This window comes from Alexandromys fortis, unplaced genomic scaffold (genome assembly GCF_014885135.2).
Source record: "Alexandromys fortis isolate MF-2015 unplaced genomic scaffold, M_Fortis_MF-2015_v1.1 scaffold_44, whole genome shotgun sequence".
NCBI lineage: Eukaryota > Metazoa > Chordata > Mammalia > Rodentia > Cricetidae > Alexandromys > Alexandromys fortis.
The window spans coordinates 4,306,936-4,317,937 of record NW_026067921.1 but is presented as its reverse complement, the minus strand read 5'-3'; the positions used below and the strand labels follow the sequence as shown (position 1 = coordinate 4,317,937).

General features: G+C 40.6%; 1 protein-coding gene across 5 annotated transcripts in view; it reads right to left on the bottom strand.

Annotated features, from left to right (window-relative positions):
* The window catches only part of Scn10a (sodium voltage-gated channel alpha subunit 10), a 90,923-nt gene that overhangs the window by 65,810 nt on the left and 14,111 nt on the right, over positions 1 to 11,002 (bottom strand). The window lies entirely within an intron of this gene.

Here is an 11,002-nt window from a genome sequence, read left to right as displayed (position 1 = left end):
GAGGGAGAGAGAGAGAGAGAGAGAGAGAGAGAGAGAGAGAGCAGCTTGTAAGCAGAGGACAAAGTCAGGCGAAGACTGAGGCTCCCATTCTGTACGAGGCCCCCATCCTATGGATGCTGAAGATTCCTTTCCCAACCTGCGGGTGTTGGAAGATGCGGAAGAGTCACAGGTCTCTGCTGTGGTGCTCTTCCTGTACGTCCCCACTTCCAACCCTCTTTTCTTTTCTCACCATGCCTGGCCTGGTGTAGCTGTGTTCCTGGCCTTCTTGGCGTAGAAGGGAGGTGTTTTATCAACAGGGTGGAGCCTGATGGAATTGACTGTCTCAAACCAGCCCCCTTGTTCTGCGGTGACTTGTTGGGTGTAGATTTGAAGAGCTGAGGTGATGTTTCTGGAATGTTCAGAATCCTTTGCCCAGTAGTGGCGATAGCTGTCACACTCTGGCTACCATCAGATCTACCTGAAGGCCTTGCTCCAAAAGGTTTCTGGGCTGTCCTCACAGTGCCTGGCTCAGTAGGTCAAGGTGGAACTCAAGGACTGGATTTTCTAGCATGTTCCCAGCTGATGCCAATATGCTGGCTGGGGAACCGTGGCTCTGGGGATTCAGATGCACACATAAATCTCCTATGACTTGTGCTGGGGAGATAGCTGGTTTTCCATGTAAACATGAGATCTGTTAGATTACATGTAAAAAGCCAGGTATGGCAGCATGTGTCTGTGTTTATAGTCCCAGCATGAGGTAAGTGAGACAGGAGGCTCCCTGGAACTCACTGGCCAGCCAGCTCAGCTGAATCCATGAACTCTGGGCTCAATTAGAGACCCTGTCTTAAAAACTAAGGTGGAAAGTAACTGATAAGAAACTGTACACAATCCTCCACCTCCATTTGCACACTTACCAACCCATACACACACATATGCACACACACATACATACAAACATGCACATACAGAGACACATACGCACACATGCACACACAGAGACACAGACATACACACAGAGACACATGCACACACAGACACATACACATACAGAGAGACACAAGCACACACAGTTATATATACACCCATACACACACAGACACATACACACAGAGACACATACACACACAGACACAATTAAAACTTTAAATTATAAATGTGCTTTTGTGTAAAACATGGGAGAACTCTTGACTAAACATGCATTTACCTCCATCCTACCCGGAAGTCCCTTCTGGATGAGAGAGGGTTTTTCAAAGACATAAACCCAGTAGGATAAACACAAGCTACCCCACAGAACATTGAACAGTTCGGGATGGAGAGATGCTCAGGACTCCAGAGGATGGGCTGTGGGAGAAGGTGCAGACAAGGCTCAAGAAAGCCTGTCCCAGTCTCTCTGGGAAGCAGCTGGGCCTTCTAGAGCCGACGTCACCGCATATTCTCTGCCTGCTACAGAGGTGGACCAGGTGCTTACATTCAGGAGGGGAACAAGAGGAAGGGCAATGCAGCCTGAGGTTGGAAGGCGGAGTTTTCATGGAAAGGCAGGCGGCTCCCACTTCTGCCTTTGCTGAATTCCTAGGCATCGGTCAGATTCACAGTGCACGAAGATCTTCCCTGTTCTCTGTCTATCAGGGCCCAGTTATGTAGCCCAGGCTGGTCTTGAACTCGTGATCCTCCTACCTAGCTTTCTGAGTGCTGGGATCACAGGAATCCAACACCACCAGCCGCTGTGGATGCAATTCCTTTAATAAGAAAGCTGGCAAAGGAGTTTTGTGAATTCAAGGGGTGCTTGAATCAAAACGAAAACAGGAGCCAAGCAAGGTGGTGCATTCCTGTAATCCCAGCATTTGGGAGGACAAAGCAGGAGGATTGTGATGATCTACAGGCCAGATTGGACCGTATGCATGAGTATCAGTGCTATATACAAGGTCCTGTCTCCATCACCATCACCAAAATAAAACAAAAGCCCAAGGCAACCAAAGAGGGTGTAAAAAGACAAGAAGAAACACTAAAGAGAGAACTAGAGAAATCTAGAGAAATAAAATCTCTGCTATTGATATTTTTAGAATGTTAAAAGGTGAGATAAACATTTCTTAATGCAAGAATAGGAATCTATAAAAAATTAAGGAACAAAATAGAACTTCTGAAAGCAAGACTGCAAACAAAGTTTTAGAAATCTCAGAAAATAGAACCCAAAGCAGAAATGACTAAAAGGGAGATGGAGAATCAGGGGCTCTGCTTGCTCCCACACTAAGAGAAAATCGGGAAAGAAACAGGTTAAAGTATCACAGGAATTGTTCAAGGAAATAAAAACCTCCCCAAATTGAAATACCTAAGTCTTTAAAATGCAGGCAAACATTCAGTAAAACAAGCGAGAGAGTTAAAAAGCCTCATCATGGCAGAACTCCACCAAGGTTCAGATCATTCTCCACAAAGACAAACTCAACAGCTCTGCTTGAGAGACAGAGAAAACAAGCACACAGGCTCTCCACAAAGGATTGATGTCTCAGTCCTGCCCTGTCACTGTGAAGAGGCACCACAACCAAGGCAACTTAGAAGAGGAAGCATTTAACTGGGGGCTTGCTTACAGTTCCAGGGCCGAGTCCATGACCACCATGGCAGGGAGCAGGGAGGCAGGCAGGGAGGCATGGGGCTGGAGCAGTAGCCGACAGCTTACATTCTGATTCATGGGCAGGAAGAACGAAGAGAAACTGGGTTTGGCATGGGCTTTTGAAACCTTAAAGTCTGCTCTCAGTGACACAACTCCTCCAAAGAAGCCACACTTCCTAATCTTTCCTGAACACTCTACCAACCAGGAACCAAACCTTCAAATATGAGAGCCTCTGAGGGCCATTCTCATCCACTCCACCAAACTGAGAATACAAACACCATCAGATAGCTCGGGGGCTACCTTGGCTTGGAAAGAAGGTCAAAGCCTCCAAGTTTGGAGCCATAAACTTTCCCATACAGAATTTGTCAGGCAAATTGTCAGAAATGAAGTTAAACTAACATGTAGGAATATGAAAATTCACAAACATTTACTTCCTGGTCCCCTGCCTATGAAAACCTAGGCTGACTGTACCAGAACAACAAGAAAGCTACCAATAAACACTAGGATGTGGGATCCCAGGAACAGAGAAGGAAAGAACTCCAGGAAAGAGCTTCGCTGGGGAGCTGTGGGTCCGGCTGAGGCGAGAAACAAAGGGCCCTGTACGGTGGAACCATATTTGTACATGGTAAATGTGCATTGCTCTCATGGATAAGAAAAAGCTGACTGGCTGATAGCTGGGCAGGAAGAGATTGGGTGGGACAGCCGGACACAGAGAGAATTCTGTGAGGAGGAAGAAGGGTGGAGTCAGAGAGCAGCCTGCAGACACAGAGAGAGCAAGATGGGCATGCTGTACTCAGAAAGGCACCAAGCCACGTGGCAAAGCATAAATAAAAACATGGGTTAATTTACGCGTAAGAGTTAGCTAGTAATAAGCCTTAGCTATCTGTCAAGCATTCATAAGTAATATTAAGCCTCTGAGTCAATTATTTGGGAAGCAACTGCCAGTGGCGGGCTGGCAGGCTGGAGAGAAACATTCTTTTCCAAAGTTACTCTGAGAGTTAATGTTCTCAATTCTCCAATTAAAACACACTGACCATGGGCTGGAGAGACAACTCAGTAGTTAAGAGAACTGTTTGCTCTTCCAAAGGACCAGGGTTCAGTTCCCAGCACCCACATGGAGACTGAGAACCATCTGTAACTCCAGTTCTAGAGGCTAGGACATTCTCTTCTGGCCTCCATGGGTACTGCACATGTGTGGTGCACAGACATACAAGCAGGCAAAATACACGTACACATAAAAATAAAAATAAGCCTTTAAAAAAAAACACATCTCAGTAGACTGTATTTAAAAAATGACGCAACGGTTTGCTGGCAACCAGAAACTCATGTCACCAGCACAGTTGAACACGGGGTCTGGGGGAGTTGAAAAAGATGCGCTAAATGGAATCTAAAATCTAACCGAAGCAGCTGTATTCATATCCCAGAAAACAGACTTCAGGCCCAAATTAGAGGACACCAAGAACTCACTTCATGAATAATAAATCTAAAGGATATAATAGTTATAAACATACATGGTCTGAACACTCAAGCAAGTTTATACAAATAAAAAAACCCAAAATTTTTTTGTATGTATCATATCATATCAAAATAAAAGTGACAATCAACAGCAAGAGAAAGTACAGAAAACAATAAATATGTGGCAATTGGACAATATACTTCGAACAATTAGTGGGCAACCAAAGAAATCCAATGAAGGGGTAGAAAAATCCTAGAACCAAGTTAAAATTAAGATATGACATTCCAGAGCCTGTTGGGTGCAGTGAAAGCAGTTCTAAAATAAGTTTACAGCTATAAGTGCCTATGTGACAATGGGAGACATCAGATAACTTCACAGCACATCTCAAGGTCTTAAAAAAAAAAGGAACAAGCCAATCTCAAGAGTTGTAGGAGAAAAATTAAAGATCAGAGCTGAAATTAATTAAGAGAAAACTGAAAAAAATTCCAGAAAAACAAATGAAACCTATTTTGTTATTTGAAGTGATAAAGCTGACAAAAGCTTATCAAAGCAATCAAATTAAAGGACATAAGATAATAAAGTCAGAGACAAAAGGATATTACAGCATGGACCACAGAGACCCAGGTGATCACTAGGGATTTTAAAATATTAAAATATTTATTTGTGTGTGCGTGTGTATGTATGTAGGTGTGTGTATATATGTGTGTGTGTGCACATGTGTGTGTGTGCGCATGTGTGTATGTGCGTGTGTGGACAGACATGTGGAGTTCAGAGGACAACTTGCAGAAGTCAGATGTCTCCTTGTGTCATGTGAGTCACACCAGACTTGGTGACAAGTGTCCTTACCTTCTGAGTCAGCTCAGCTTCACGAGGGAATATTTTGAAAGTTTATATTCAAATACATTGAAAACTCTTGAAGAAACTGACATATTTCTAGAAACACAAAATCTAAAAATATAGAACTGGAAAGTTGTAAAACCTAGACAGATCAATAGCAAGTAACGAAATTGAAGAAGGATTCTCCCAACAAAGCAGCCAGGACCAGATGGAGTCACCACGTGTTTATAGCTGAGTTTTTCCAGGTGTTTAAAGAAAGAGAAGGAACGCTTCCAAGCTCATTCCACAAAGTCTGATTTACCCCGGTACTAACACTAGATAAAGACACAACAAACAAGGGAAAACTATAGGTTGGCATTGATGTGGGAGTATCATATATCAATCTGTTGATTTCATTGGTTAAGCAATAAAGAAACTGCTAAAGCTTAAATCACACATTAAACTCTACACACTAATAATGGGAGACTTCAACATCCCACTCTCACCAATGGACAGGTCTGTCAGACAGAAAATTAAGAAAGAAAAAAGGGAACTAACAGATGGTATGACTCAAATGGACTTAACAGACATCCATAGAACATTTCATCCAAACATAAAAGAATATACCTTCTTCTCAGCACCTCATGGAACCTTCTCAAAAATTGACCACATACTAGGTAACAAAGCAAATCTCAACAGATAAAAAATTGGAATAACACCATGTATCTTATTGGATCACCATGGCTTAAATTAGAATTCAACAGCAACACTAATTCTAGAAAGTCTACATGGAAATTAAACAATGCTCACTTATATCAATGGGTCAAGGAAGAAATAGTGGAAGAAATTAAAGACTTCCTAAAATTCAATGAAAATGGCCATACAACATACCCAAATTTATGGGACACAATGAAAACAATGTTAAAAGGAAAGTTTATAGAACTAAATGCCTACATAATGAAGTTAGAAAAATCCCACACTAGTGAATTAATAGAACACCAGAAAGCTCTAGAACAAAAAGAAGCAAACTCACTCAGGAGAACTAGATGGCAGGAAAGAATCAAATTGAGAGCTGAAATCAACAACAGAAACAGAAAACAATACAAAGAATCAATGATACAAAGAGTTGGTTCTTAAAAAAATCAACAAAATAGACAAACCTTTATCTAAATTAACCAAAAGGCAGAGAGAAAAATATCCAAATTAACAAAGTCAGAAATAAAAAGGGGACATAACAACAGACACAGAGGAAATCCAGAGAATTCTTAGGTCATATTTCAAAAACCTGTATGATGTGGGACAATTGTCTGTATTCTGTCAATTATATTTTAAATAAATGCCGATTGGTCAGTAGCCAGGCTGGAAGTATAGGCGGGACAACCAAACAGGAAGTAAAGGTGAGTTGACAAGAACAGGGGAATTCTGGGAAGAGGAAAGCTTGGTCTGCAGTCTTGGCCCAGCCACAGAACAAGCAAGATGTGACTGCCTTGCTGAAAAAGGTACTGAGCCATGTGGCTAACATAGACAAGAATGGGCTAATAAAAGTTATGAGTTAATAAAAAGCCTGAGATAATGGGCCAATCAGTTTATAACTAATGTAGACCTCTGTGTGATTTCTTTGAGATTTAACGAATGTAGGAACCAGGCAGGACAGAAAATGGACAATTTTATGAATAAATAACACTTAACAACATTAAATCAAGGCCAGATAAGCAAATTAAATAGACCTATAACTGCTAAAGAAATAGAAACAGTCAGCAAAAGTCTCCCGGACCAGATGGTTTCAGCACAGAATTCTACAAGATTTTCAAAGAAGAAAATACCAATACTCCTCAAATTATTCTACACAATAGAAGCAGAAGGAACACTGTCAAACTCTTTTTATGAGGCTACAATTACCTTAATACCCAACCACACAAAGACATTACTAAGAAAGAGAATTACAGACCAATCTCACTCATGAATATTTGTAGGGATAAACCCTCCCCTTGGGGGCGGGCTGCCCTCAGGCGTATGTTTACTGATATATTGGGCGGGCAAAGGCTGCGCGCCCCTTCCCTTCCTCTCCTGTCTCCGCTGGCTACTCCGCTGGAACCTTGGTTTCGTGAGTCTGGTTTTGTTATTAAACTTGTTCAAATACCTATTACCTTGGTGATTTATTAATCGGACCGCTGCAAATATTGATGCAGAAATACTCAATAAAATACTGGCAAACTGAATCCAAGAACACATCGGAAAAATCATCCACCATGATCAAATCAGTTTCATCCCAGAGATGCAGGGATGGTTCAGCATATGAAAATCTGTTAATATAATCTACCATATAAACAAGCTGAAAAATAAAAGCCACATGATCATCTCATTAGACACTGAAAAAGCCTTAAACAAAATACAACATCCCTTCTTGAAGAGAGCAGAGATACAAGAAACATACCTAAACATAATAAAGGCAATATACAGCAAGCCAACAACCAACACCAAACTAAATGGAGAGAAATTCACAGTGATCCCACTGAAATCAGGAACAAGACAAGGTTGTTCACTCTCTCCATATCTATTCAACATATTTCTTGAGGTTCTAGCTAGAGCAATAAGACAACAAAAGGAGATCGAGGGAATATAAATTGGAAAAGAAGAAGTCATACTCTCACTATTTGCTGGTGATATAATAGGTTACATAAGCGACCCCAAAATTTTTACCAAGGAACTTCTACAACTCATAAACACCTTCAGTAATGTAGCAGGATACAAGATTAACTAAAAAAAAATCAATAGCCCTCCTGTACACAGATAAAAAATGGGTTGGGAAAGAAATGAGAGAAACATTACCCTTCACAATAGACACAAATAGCATAAAATATCTCAAAGTAACTCTAGCCAAACAAGTGGAAGACCTGTATGACAAGAACTTTAAATCTTTGAAGATAGAAATTGAAGAAGACACCAGAAAATGAAAAGCTTTCTCAGGCTCTTGTAGGTAGAATTATCATAGTAAAAATGGCAATTTTACCAAAAGCAATCTACAGATTCAATGCAATGTCCATCAAAATCCCAGCAAAATTCTTCACAGACCTCAAAAGAACAATACTCAACTTTATATGGAAAAGAAAAAAAACAGGATAGCTAAAACAATCCTGTACAATAAAGGAACTTCTGGAGGCATCACAATCCCTGACTTCAAACTCTACTACAGAGCTACAGTAATGGAAACAGCCTGGTATTGGCATAAAAAGACAGGAGGACCAATGGAACCAAATAGAAGACCCAGATATCAACCCACACACCTATGAACACCTGATTTTTGACAAAGAAGCAAAAATACCAAATGGGAAAAAAGACATATTCAACAAATAGTGCTGGCATAACTGGATATAAACATGTAGAAGAATGAAAATAGATCCATATCTATCATCATGTACAAAACTCAAATCCAAATGGATACAAGACCTCAACATAAAGCCAACTACATGGAATCTCACAGAAGAGAAAGTGGGAAGTATACTTCAACACATTGGCACAGGAGACCACTCCTAAATATAACCTCAGCATCACAGACAATGAGAGAAACAATTAATAAATTTGACCCTCTGAAGCTGAAAAGCTTCTGTAAAGCAAAGGGCATGGTCAACAAGATAAAATGGCAGCCTACAAAATGAGAAAAGATCTTCACTAACCCCACATCGGACCGAAAACTGATCTCTAAAATATACAAAAAATTCAAGAAATTTGTCATCAAAAGAACAAATAATCCAATAAAAAATGGGGTACAGAACTAAATAGAGAACTCTCAACAGATGAATCTAAAATGGCTGAAAGACACTTAAGGAAATGCTCAACATCCTTAGCCATCAGAGAAATGTAAATCAAAACAACTCTGAGATTCCATCTTATACCTGTAAGAATGGACAAGATCAAAAGTGCTGATGACAACTTATGCTGGAGAGGTTGTGGGGTAAAGGGAACACTCCTGCATTGCTGATGGGAGTGCAAGCTGGTACAGCCTGTTTGGATATGAGTATGGCAATTTCTCAGAAAATTAGGAAACAACCTACCTCAAGACCCAGTAATACCATGTTTGGGTATATACCCAAAGGATGCTCAATTGTACCACAAGGGCATGTGCTCAACTATGTTTATAGCAACATTGTTTGTCATAGCCAGAACCTGGAAACAACCTAAATGCCCCTCAACTGAAGAACGGATAAGGAAAATGTGGTACATTTACACAATGGAGTACTACATAGCAGAAAAAGATAATGACATCTTGAAATTTGCAGGCAAATGGATGGAACTAGAAAACATTATGTTGAGTGAGGTAACCCAGATCCAGAAAGACAATTATCATATGTACTCACTCATAAGTGGCTTTTAGACATAAAACAAAGAAAAACCAGCCTACAGATCACAATTCCAGAGAACCTCGACAACAATGAGGACCCTAAGAGAGACATACATGGAGCTAATCTACATGGGAAATAGAAAAAGACAAGCTCTCCTGAGTAAATTGGGAGTATGGGAACCATGGGATATGGTAGAACGGGAGTGGAGAAGAAGGAAGGGGAGCAGAGAAAAATATATGGCTCAATAAAAACAATTTTAAAGATTTAAAAATTAAAAAAAATCATCATTTGTAACACAAATCTTAGTGCAAGTCTGTCATCTCAGTCAGACTTGCACTAAGAACCCCGAGTGTGCCTGGAAAATCATGCTTTCTTGCAAATGAGGAAATACTTCTTCCAAAGTCTTCCCTGCAACCGTTTTCCAGAACATGGGTATAGCAAGTGAAGGTCCAGGCTATGAAAGGACTCCTTCGGTGACTGTGTGAACCTGGGGCTTGATAGGAGGGCGAAGACGGGTATAATACTTTTCCTTGGTATGATTTCATCTCCTCCTGATTCCTCTTCTAGCACATTCTTCCTCTTTAGTTTATTGTGAACATAAGAAGAGATTTAAAATGGGCTCTGTGTGTCTGTCTTGCCCCAAGCAGACAGGCAGGCAGGCAGGCAGGGAGGGAGGGAGCTCCCATTAGCCCGCAGAGACTAGCACATAGCTGATGTTACAAAGAGGCACAATGGGAAGCTAAGAAAAGAGAAGGGCTTGTGTCTACTGGGCAGATTGTGTCAAGGACAAGGCTATTCCCTTGGCTTCTGAGTCTTGACTGGCTACAATTTCTTTTCTTCCTAAACAAATACACAGCGTGATCTGGAGGGACTGGGTCTATCTCAAGGATATGCATTCTTTTCCCTGGGTCCTAGCAGCGAACATCTAATGGTTTCCAGCTCACACCCCCAAAGATCAGAGCTAATCTGTTGTTTCCACAAGGTTGAGAGTACTCAGCCTTGCCTTGGACTAGAACAGGGAGAGCTTTGTATCTTTTCAGAGTGTGTTTATAAAAGAAGTTGTGTCAACAGTTCAGTGTGTATGGAGTCTAATAGAGAATGTTCTCAGTGATTCCTGGGAATGAAAACTGACATAGCTTTGGAAAGTGAGTGACTGAGTAGCTCAGTTGGTGGAGTGATTGCTTGGCATGCAGGGCCCCAGCTGAGCTCAATCCCCTGCGCTGCATAAACAGGGTGGGGTAGAAAGAACACGCATTCAATCCCCAGCACTCAGGAGTTGAGTCAGGCCAATCAGAAATTCCAGGCCATCCTTGTCTACACATAGGGTTCAAGGCTATCCTGCAATACATGAGATCCAGTCTTATAATAAAATAAAATAAAAAGGTGTATGTTCCTTGGCCCAGTAACTTCTACTTCTAAAAACTCATCTCTCAAATTTTGTTGCATTAGTTGCACAAAGATATGTGCACAAGGCTATTCATCAAAGAATAAATCATGACACAAAAATATAAGGATTCTTATTATGATTACGGTTATCATAGAAAATAGTTCAATTTCACCTCTTTCATGCTGGTAAAATCTATCCATTCAATTTCTACTAACCAATTGCTGCTGAGATTTTTAGTGAGATTTCACTGAATCTATAGATAAATTTGGGCAGCACTAACAGTTTAATAATAGTAATCTTCTCATCCATTATCACAAGATATATTTAAATTTATGTAAGTACTTTAAAATTTCTCAATAATGTTTTTTCATTCTTTAGTACAGAGGTCTCGGGTATAGATTTCATTTGAATCTATTAGC